Consider the following 11761-nt stretch of genomic DNA (forward strand, 5'->3'; position numbering starts at 1 on the left):
ATTTATTTGCTCCCCCACCGAGCAAATTAGGCACAAGGCCAATTTTTAATGTGAGGAGTGAAGGGAGGGGGAAGGGAAAAAGGGGACCAGCTCCCGAGAGGTGGGAAATGGGAGCTGGTTAAAGGTCAGGCATGTGGGGTTGCCCCCACATCTGGTCTTTGCTAGTCTTAGCTAGTCATAGCTAGTCATAGCTAGTCATAGCTTGCAGCATCTGCCGGAACAGATGCTACACTTTGATCTTGTCCCGAAGGCCAAGAAGAAAAAAATTGATTGTAAAGAAATGTTTTTGTAAATAATTATTGAAAACTATTGCAAAGTGTTTATATGACTGGTTCTTTGGGATAATATGGGAGCCTCAAATCCCCCTTCCAAAAAAAAAAAAAAAAAAAAAAGACAACAAACGTAAAAAGCTTGAGTGTATTTCTATTTTAAAGCGCTATTTTTTAAAAAAAGTTTGAAACACAAGTAATGGCTAGTTTTTAACTTAGAACAACAAGGGTGCGTGGCGGAAATTCTTCAGGATTTAAATGTATTGTAATGCTTTTATTGGGGTCGAGAAACGCCGTATTACTTCCTATTTACTTGCCTCCCCACGAGGGCAGAGTTAGACACAAGGTCGGTTTTTAATGTAGAGAAACATTTATTTATCATTCAAAGGGTCAATAATGGTAGAAGCACCGGTGTCACATGTCACGTGACCAAACTATTCAGATTTTTTAGAACGAGGCTCGTCTGCGGGACCTACTTATCTAAGCTGCACCCATTTTTGGAATGAGATATTTTTCGTTTTGTCACGGGTACGTACATCATATAGACTTTAAAAAATATATTTTTTTTAATATGGAGAGGGGTTTTTGACAAGTACCTGAACGTCTGTATCAGTTCCCACAAGAAAGATTTTTGGGAGAAGGGGGAGGTACATACAAACTTTATGCATGATAGTTACAAAGAGAACCGATCCCCGCCCGCCAATTTAGCGATTGGCCAAAGGAAAGAACGAGCTAAAAAAAATTATTCTCGTATCTTCGAGACAATTGTAAGTATATACTTAGTTTAAGTTTTTATTTATTTATAGACATTTACACCAAACAAGGCATATTACCACTTGGACGTAAGAAACAGTAGATATTGTGTGTGCGTGGTTGTCACCCCAGAAGAAACGTCTTCTGAAGGCAATACACAAGAAAGCCCGCAAACAATTTACTGCAGACATTTCAACAAAGCACAGAGATTACTGGAATCCCCAGGGGACATCACATCCTGGTGAAAATGAACAAACGGTGCAGTCTTAGGCTTTAACATATGTAAATTTGAGTTCTGCACGACGCAAAAAAAAAAAAAGAAATGACTTTGACTAAGCCCATCAATTCCTCCCCCCCCCAACCCATTTAGCCCTCAAAGTCCCCAAGGCCTAAACATATTTAAATTTGAGTTCAGTGCCATGCAAAACTGTTAACTAGACATACACAGACAATTTTGGACAAATATGGTAAAATAGTTCCAGAAATGGAGTGTTTTTATTCGACCTAAAAGAGCCCCTGGGGTACACCCCAGAGTTATCGTGAAGTATAGACAAACAAAACTATATAAAAATCAGTTAGTTATAAAAATCCATGGCATCAATTGTTTTTAATAAGCACAAAAGTGTCAATTTTAGCCATTTTAACCCGAAATGCACCCCAGCGGGTGTGTGTGTGGGGGGGGGGGCAACCGAAATTTTCCCCGGAAAATCCGTTCTGTTACTTTTTTTACTCATATCATGTTTAATGTTTGTGCAAAATATCGAAAATTTCCAGGCGTAGTTATTGAGAAAAGTGCGGACAGACGAACGGACGAACGGACGAATGGACAAGCGTGAATTTACAAGTCCACCCTTATTTTTGCTGGGGGACCAAAAATGATAATGGAATCGTTTTTGGTATCGGAAACACAATTTTTCCACTTCTGATGGCCTCAAAGTGTGTATATGTGTGTGTGTGTGTGTGTGAAATTAGCATGTCCTTTGTTGATTTTTTATTCATATGTTTAATTTTTGTGCAAAACTTTAAAAAATTCCAAAGCTTAGTTATTGAGAAAAGTGTGGACAGACGAACGGACGAACGGACGAACGAACTAGTGTGAATTTACAGCTCCACCTTCCTTTTTTAGAGGACTAATACAAAACAAAAATAACTTTATAAATTAAGTAATTAAGTAATAAAAAAATGTATTTTTACTTGATTAAATAATTCAGAATAAAGAAAAATGATTTTGTTTAAATTCAATTATTTTATCGTGCAATAATTTATACCAGTTTTACAAAGGTTAAACTAAAAAAAAAAAAAAACAGCGTTAATGACTGTTTTCGTAAAAAAAAAAAAGAAAAAAAGAAAAAGTCCACTGATGCCGGTCAACTGCTACGAATTCGGAATAGGGACAAGTGAACGAGAAAAAGCGAAAGTAGAAACAAGGAGACAAAAAGTACACGAGAACCATAACGTTAATTTATAACACTTAAATATTAGATAAGAAATACCAAAAAAAGAATCTGAACTAGTCATATATATATATATATATATATATATATATATATATATATATATATATATATATATATATATATATATATGTGTGTGTGTGTGTGTGTTTGTGTGTTTGTGTGTGTGTGTGTGTATATATATACACACACACGAGGGGCGTGCAATAAGTAATGCCCCTGACCCTCTTCCAGTTGTCTCATCTAGCTGAAATTTTGCATGTGCAATGATTTATATCTCTACGGGTTATGTGGCAAATTACAGCGCTGAACTAATTGTGGTTTCTGTTTTACAGGTGTTTGAACTGAGTCAGGTGTGAAATGAAGCCTGTTGAATGTCGAGCAATGATCCGATTTTTGTATTTGAAAGGACGCACACCACAGGAGACTTTTGATGAAATGAAAGAAACTTATGGTGATAATGCCCCGTCATATGACCTTGTAAAATGCTGGCATCGTGAATTCAAATATGGCCGGAAGTCTGTGGAAACAGCTCCCAGACCTGGTCCCCCCCCCTTCTGCCATTGATGAGGCATCTGTCCGTCAAGTTGAGGCTGCCATTTTGGAAGATTGGCGCATTACTATTCGCCAAATAGCCCAAGATGTCAAGATTAGTACAGGGTCTGTGGAAACTATCATTCATGACCATTTGCATATGCATAAGGTGTCTGCCAGATGGATTCCCAGGTTGCTCACACCATTCCAGAAGCGAGAACGCGCCTAGTGCTCGAGGCTGAATTTGGAGATGTGCCAAGAAGATGAGTCCAAGTTTTTCAAAAGACTGATTACACAGGATGAAACCTGGGTCCAACACTATGATCCAGTCAATGCAGTGGAAGCACTTGGACTCACCACCTCCAAAGAAGGCAAGGGTGCAGCCCTCCGTTGGCAAGATCATGCTCACAGTCTTCTGGGACTAGGACGGAGTAGTGATGACAGATTTCCTGAAAAAGGGTTCCACAATTATAGGAACCTATTATGCTTCACTTTTGAGGAAATTAAGGGAAGCTATCAAAATCAAGAGGCGGGTCAAGGTATTCTCCTCCTGCAGGACAACGCTCTGGTCCACAACTCACATGTCGCCAGATCAGAAGCACGGACGTGTGGTTATAAAATCCGCACCCATCCTCCCTACTCTCCTGACCTTGCACCCTCTGACTTTCACCTCTTCCCAGTCATGAAGTTGTTTTTGAAAGGAAAGCGTTTCCCAGATGATGCAGCCTTGATTTCTGAAGTCACGTCGTGGTTGGAGGACCAACCCGGGGTGTTATACAAAAACGGTCTCCAGAGCTGCATCAAACGATGGGAGAAATGCATAACTCTAGGTGGTTCCTATGTAGAGAAAGACTAATAACTGTGCCAAGTTTCATTGGTCTACTGCTATGGGAAGTGGGCCAGGGCATTACTTATTGCACACCCCTCGTATATGTATGTATGTATGTATATATATATATATATATATATATATATATATATATATATATATATATATATATATATTCTCCAAAACCTCTGTACTTGACGGAGGGAGAGACTAACACTTGCTGTTATAGTTTAAATTGTTCTGAAATAATAGCAAGGGGAGACTTGATTCCAAATATTTCTCATATGTTATATCTCCCCTCTTTGGGAAATAGGGTACGATTATGAACATCTCCGGTATCACATAATCCTTATACACTGTGAAATTTACTTTATGTATAAAAACCAAGGAAGGGAGATATGACATATGAGAAATATTTGGAATCAAGTCTCCCCTTGCTGTTATTTCAAATCATTTGAAATAATAGCAGAAAGTTTTAGTCTCCCTCCATCAAGGTCAAAGGTTTTGTGGAAATATCAGATATTTTGTAATTCATATGCAAAACTAGGAAAACAAATGACTTTGATTGAAACATCTTATGGCTGTAAAAATTGTCAAAAATAGACTCTGGATGATGGATGATCCTCTTAATGGACAACCTTAAGAGCAAATTCACATAGCCCTTTCCAACAAGCTTTCATTTGTTTAACTTGGATCAATAGTCGCTAAGATTTTGAACTTATAAAATTGCCAACAAAAGTGGTATATCTATGGATATATCTATACTTGTAGCCAAATTAAATATTGAAATGCTCATATCTTTTGTTCTATAGGACGAAAGTAGATGAAAATTTTCAGGCTTTTTGAAGATTATAATACTATTCTATGATTAATATTTTATGACAAAAAGAACCTATATTTCCAAACTAAAAAAATATGGCCAAATTTGCCTACATTTGTATATATAGTGTCCTGCAAGCCAACTTCAGTTTTGCTGCTTCGGTTGTCTCCCCTGTGGCCTTGCCAGACCGCTAATAAAAAAAACAACAGCCCAAATACAAATATGACCTTAAAAATAACGGAGAGAACCCAATAAATAGAAACGCTACATCATCCGAAAATTACCTTTCCTAAACGTACTAAACGTTTGTTCGGTAATTAAAGGACCCTTTTTTTCCAGACGTGGCCGCGTGCCGACAAGCATATGGTTTGCGCAACCGGCGCCGGAGAGCGTACATTGTCAGGTTAGCGCCCGCGGGGATAGGCCATTGTGAAAAGATCCTTTTCTTCCAACTGCCGGGTGTCATTGTTCCTACCTACCAACCCCACTCCCTATTCTGTGCCCTGTTTCTTTCCATGCACCCTCCTTCTTTTAAGAGGGTGGTCGGGGCAGAGTATCCTGACCGAGACAACACGAGTCAAACATATTTATTCTCTGTCGTTTCCTCAACCGAAACTAATACGGATACTTAATTCTTCCACCCATGATGACGCTGCTGCCGCTGCTGTCACTGCTGCCGCCGCTGCTGCCGCTGCTGCCGCTGCTGCCGCTGCTGCCGCTGATGATGATGATATTAAAAAAAAAAAAAAACTAAAGATAAGTAAAAATAATAATAACTAAATATTGTACAAGCGTAAGCCCGCAACAGTACTTGAAAATAAGAATCACAAAATCCTATGGGACATGGACATGCAAACGGATAATCCCATCCAAGCAAGAAGACCGGATGTCGTAATAATTAACAAGAAACAAAAGTCAAATCGTAGACTTGCTGATCACAGGAAAATGAGAAACAGAGCAAACGCACAGAGCTAACCAGAGAGCTGTAATCCCTTACATGATGAAGAAAATCAAGTTAATGCCTATAGTAATAGGAGTACTAGGAACAATTCCGAAAAACTTCGAAAAAAGAATGTGAGAAATTGGAATCAGAGGAATTACCTGCAAAGATACAACGAATAACAATAATGAAAACCTTTGAATGTGGAGATTAATACACATGAACAACATGTGCGGGCCAGACAAACAGGGGAAAAACATGAAGAAGCGTTACATGGAACCAAGAACATTGAAGCTGCATATCTACAAGTTCTCTATCCCTCATCCATTCACTCCCATTGCCCCATCCCCGCCTCCCGTCGAAAGAGTGATGCCAAATAACCGAAAAGGGTTAAGGAGGATGCAAAGATCAAGATGATCAAGGAGAGAATGCTGACCAGACCTCCGCTGGACAAGTGCGAAGAGAACTGGGACCTTATTGCCACTCAAATTCCAGTGGAGAACAATGGTCGCTGCCAGCGAGAAGTCAATGGTAAGAAGCTGTTACGATAACGCAAATTTATTAGCACATGTTATCGAAAGAGGTGGAGAGTACTGGAGATCTGGGGAGACTTGCTGTTACTCAGCTTCCAGGGAAAAAACACCATAGGTTGTTTTCAAAGAGAGATCTTTGGTGACCTGTGTGAAAGCTCCTTGTGAGCCCATAATACGTAAAAGAAGACGCCGAGAAAGAAGACTTGTGTGAGAGTTTAGACATGAATAAACTTGAAGGAGTTAATGGTGTGTGGAGGGTGGAAGCAACAGCTAAACCTGACTCATCAATTAAAATTGACTCATTAATCGCACCATCTATTGCGAACTTTTGAATGTCGCCGCATATTTACAACCACGCATATTTGACTTTGCTGAGTATTCTCTTTCATTAAAATTATATAAACTTATATTCTCTTTCAATTTTCTTTCTCGAATGTTTCAAAAATTGAGCAAATCAGCAAAAAATAGATACTTATCTATACTCACGTTTTGCTAACGGTTATTTTTGCTCTGAGGAGAAGAGCCTTTCTTTGAAACTCCCTGGAATAAGGAACCTTTCACTTTTATTTCGGGTTCCTTGTTTTGAATAAGATGTTGTTAATTCAATTCTACAATGTCTTGACTTCCCCCCCCACACATGTGTAATATATATATGCGTGTGTAATACATATATACACACACACACATATATATATATGTGTGTATGTATGTATGCGTATATGTGTGTATGTATGCGTAATACATATATGTATTACGTATATACATGTGAGTGTGTGTGTGTGTGTGTGTGTGTGGTATATATACATGTTGGGCAGTGGATATAACTGCTGCATCTCTACTATTTCAGGTGAACATTGTCTGAAGATAGCGGTTTCAATCCTACCCAAAGCCAAGGGATTAGTTGGCCAAAAACGTGGTGAGACGACCACAACTATGGAGGCCAATAATTGCCGAGGATGCAGTTAAGAGATTCAGTATTCTTCACCTACCCCGGTTAACCACCTGACGAAGGCCAGAGGAATAGTTGGTCGAAACGTCGTGAAACAACAACTATAAGATATGTGAATAACAGTCCACAAATTATTGAATAAACAAACAAACTATTTTCTGTATTTATTAACTCATACCTATTAGGTTTTGCATGAATGCGACATGGCTATTCAAAAGGTACTATTGCTTGCAAGTGAACAGTATTTTTTCGATTTTCGAATTTCGCTACAAGACTGAGAAGGAACCAAAATGTTTATAAAAATTTTCATAATTTAAATTTGAATGCACTATTTTCTGTCAAAAAACAAAAACAAAATAATAATAAAAAACAAAAAAACAAAAACAAAACAAAAACACATGTGAACATAATGATACTTTTTATAATGAAAAAAAAAAGTTCGACACATTTTTTTTTCTTTTTGTCAAAAATGCATTTTATCTTTAATTTTTTTTTTTTCTATTTAAAAAAAACTGAGTCACTGCAACACGTGGTCGGGTACAGCTATTAAATCAGAATATTAGTAATAATAACACCAACAATACACACATATAAAATAGTTATCAACTTTTACATGTTTCGCCGTATCCACAGATCATTTTTCTTAAATTTTTCTTCTCTGTATCCTCAAGCCATACTGTTGTGCTGTATCCTCAAGCCATACAGAGCGTCCCCAGGTTGCGGATAAGGGAAACCCCTCTATTTATAGGGGGTAGCTTTGAATATTAAATCAAAAGCCGCTGACAATGAGGAAATAAAATGAAAATGAATACCAAAAATAATCCATACTGGCTGGCCGTCGCCCAGGATAAAAAGGGTCCCTTAACTCGTTCACACACCAGACGAGAAAAGGTATTTGAAGGTGTGAACCCTCTTACCTCAGATAATGGTACTACCATGACAGAGGTCCACTTGGATCAGCCAACAGATCGTGAATTAGATCCTGGCCCCAAACCATCATGTGCAACTACAAGAAATGGAAGCAGAAGAGGCCTAAAACCCTAACCCTGGACAGTTGCACAAAAGAAGGTATTATTATATTGCTACCATTATTCAAAGTTTGAAAAATGGAGCAGAACGTCGAATGAGATCCTACAAGAGAAAATCAAGAATTCTGACCTCCCTGAAGACAAAAAGCAGATGATCAGCGTGGCTTTCCATGATAGGCTCAAAGTCACAAGCACATTGTCTTGGCATATAATTAATGTGCTGACTGAGTGCTATAAAGAATGTAACGATTAATCAAAAATGTTTTCCTTGCATACGACTTTCAAACAACTTATTTTAAACTAAAATAATGATTTGATATTTTTTTCATGAGTAAAATAAATATTCACTATTCATTTAATTATTGCCACATTTTTAGTGTGAAAATTTTTCATGAAAATTAAACCGAAAACAAAATGAATTGTTCTCATGGTTGGTTGTTTTTGTTTTACGGCGTATCAACCCTTTTCAGGTTATTTAATGCCGAATCCAAAGATTTGGAGAAAATTTTTTTAAAAGAATATTTTTGTTGTTTTCAATTAGTTTTCTATTTAACCCATAGTTGGGATCCTAACAGGTACCACCACTCCGGGTCAGAGTGGACCTGGGAGCAATGGCAGTTAAAGGGTGGCTCCACACTACCCAAAGCCCGCAAGTTCGGGCCTCACCACTGGATATAGTTTAAGGTCATATCCAGGACCGAATGTGTTCTCAAGAAAATTTATCGGACAACTGTTGTTTAACATATTCTAAAAAGTTTCATTTCTTTATTCAATATTTTTTATATTCTTAATGATACTTCCAAGCGTTTACACCTCTTGCGTTTTCAACAACAACAACAACAACAACAACAACAACAACAACACGCCTTTGATTTAAGAACACAAGGACTTTGATTTGAACAACAACACAACAACAATAACAGGCAATAGAAGTATTTCATTCTCTGAAGATGGACCTGTTACGGTCCGAAATATATCAGAAATATTTCAACTCTACGAAAAGAAAAGAAAAGAAAAGAAAAATAAATAAATAAATAAAAAGAAAGAAATTGAATCCTATTTTCCCCTTCTTTAAAAAAAAAACATTTTGCATTTTTAACGTGTTTTAAAAACAGTTTTATCAGTTTAATCCACGTTTATTTTAAAAATATTTTTTATATGAGTAGAGGAAAGGTACTTAGACTCATTTTAAAACTAGTGGTGAGATAATCAAGCCCCCTCTCCTCGCCCGTTCACTAAAAGTACTTTGAAAATTTCGATTTTTAGTCGCGTGCAGGCGACTCTTTAAGTCACTCAGTCGGTCTGTCGGTCTGTCCTTGGCCTTTTTGGTTAAGATCAAAGGTCTGTTGTTAATACATGCTGTTCTTAGCTTTTTAATCTTTTCTTGGCCTTTTGGCCAAGATCAAAGTGTTTTTGATTTTGTTTAGTTCTGGAGTGACAAGGATGACCAACGACCCCCACAATCCCCCCTTTTGAGTTGGCCATGTGCCTAAGTTTTTTGTTCATTGTTGATTTTCAATGTATTTTTAACATGAATAAAGGATTTAATATCTCAAAGTGTAGTATCTATTCCGGCAGATACTGCAAGCAAAGACCATATGTGGGGGCGACCCCACATATAAGACCTTGGTCAATGTAGGGAAAACCCTTCATACCAATTGTCACTATCCAGCTCCCCTACTCCCCGGGGAGCTGGTCCCCATTTCCACTTCACTCCTTACATTAAAAATCCGCCTTGTGCCTAATTTGCTCGGTGGGGGAGCAAATAAATACCCCCTCCTTTTCTTGGCCTTTTGGCCAAGATCAAAGTGTAGTATCTGTTCTTACTACGTATTGTACTTTTGTTTGTAACTTTGTGATATAAAGTGGGGGATCACTTTTCTGTATTAATTTAATGTAAAATGATCACCCACTTTACAACCAGTCAGTCTCAAAGCCATTAAAGTTATTCTCCAGATCATTCAAGTTGTTTTTGAAGGATTCCAGCTATTTTTTAAGCATTCAAGTCATTCTTAAGGTCATTCAATTAATCCTTAAGTTCATTAAAGTCATTCTAAGTTATTTACTTTTTATTTATTTAAGTCATTTCAGCCCATTTTTCGGTCATTTTAGTTTATCTTTAAGAATTTCATGTCAATCCTACATTCACGCATTCATTCACTAAACTGTGCGATTTTTACTGAGTACAGTTATAAGATAAGCAAGGGGGTAGATTAGTTTTCACGTTACTCGTCTCGTCAGTTGCTTAATTCTATTTTTCGTTCAGCTCACCACCGCGCAACTCGACACCGGCCCGAAATTGTGGCCTTCACTTTTCAGCCGGTTTAATTTAACGCAGCTACGAAACGTCGGTGGCGCCGTCTCCGCTTCATTAGCAAAAGTCCTCTCCCGCTCTGATGTCAGTGGCCGACGTTCGGGGTAGACTCGTTGGCGAGACGAAGGCTGTCGGGACAACAGGGTTGGCTGCTCGGGCCGCCTCTTTCTACACGCCCCCTCCTCAAATAAACAAACAAACAACGCAAAAAAAAAAAAAAAAAAAAAAAAAAAAAATATATATATATATATATATATATATATATATATATATATATATATATATATATAGAGAGAGAGAGAGAGAGAGAGAGAGAGAGAGAGAGTATCGTCATCCTATTTCGTCGCTCGCCTTTTGTCGGTCGGATTCTGAAAACACAAAAACACAAACAAAGAAGAAAAAAGACCCACAAAAACAAAAACCGAACGAGCGACAAAAACATGGAATGAGGTCGTTTATTTAAACATGTGCGGACGCCATTTATCAAGGCAATTCACTAACACGGAGACACTTACGTCTTCCTCGGTAACTGCAGAGATACGCCCTCGCTTAATCGCCATATATATTTTATAAATTACTAACTAGCTCTACCTACGTATTGGGCACTTTTGAAGTAAATACTTAAAGTTTACGAATAAATCTATACTTTCGTATATTAAATTTGTGAGTAAATGAAGTAATTATATATATATATATATATATATATATATATATATATATATATAGGGTTTGTATGTATTACTGTACACATAGATTCGAAAAAGTTGTCAAAAAACAAATATATAACAAATAAATGTTATCAAAGACAAGATAAGTTACTTTTCTACCTAACTGGATATATTTTTCGTGTTTTTATTCAATGTAACATGTTTATTCAGCTCGAAAACCATACAGTGTTTACCGATGTATTGGAACATTCAAGATGGCGTCTGATTCTCTCTTTAACACGGTAAGTTTGGGAAAACGTGTTATAAATAATAAACTAGACAAAATACTATTTAAAAAAAAACACCGAATATATGTCAACTTATGTCACGGTAACATATAATGAGCGAATTTCTAACAGTATTTTGTCTAGTTTATTATTTATAACATCTTTTCCTGAACTTACCATGTTAAAGAGAGTGTCGGCCGCCATTTTGAATTTTCCAATACATCGGTAAACACTGTATGGTTTTCGAGCTGAATAAACATGTTACATTGAATAAAAACACGAAAAATATATCCAGTTAGGTAGAAAAGTAACTTATCTTGCCTTTGATAACATTTATTTGTTATATATTTGTTTTTTGACAACTTTTTCGAATCTATGTGTACAGTAATACAAACCCATATATA

General features: G+C 37.1%; 1 pseudogene; it reads left to right on the forward strand.

Moving 5' to 3' along the window:
• The first annotated feature begins 9885 nt into the window (after positions 1-9885).
• Positions 9886-10023, forward strand: LOC145260033 (U2 spliceosomal RNA; annotated as a pseudogene).
• The last annotated feature ends 1738 nt before the right edge of the window (positions 10024-11761 follow it).

This window comes from Euprymna scolopes, chromosome 35 (genome assembly GCF_053919585.1).
Source record: "Euprymna scolopes isolate OS-2025 chromosome 35, ASM5391958v1, whole genome shotgun sequence".
Lineage (NCBI taxonomy): Eukaryota > Metazoa > Mollusca > Cephalopoda > Sepiida > Sepiolidae > Euprymna > Euprymna scolopes.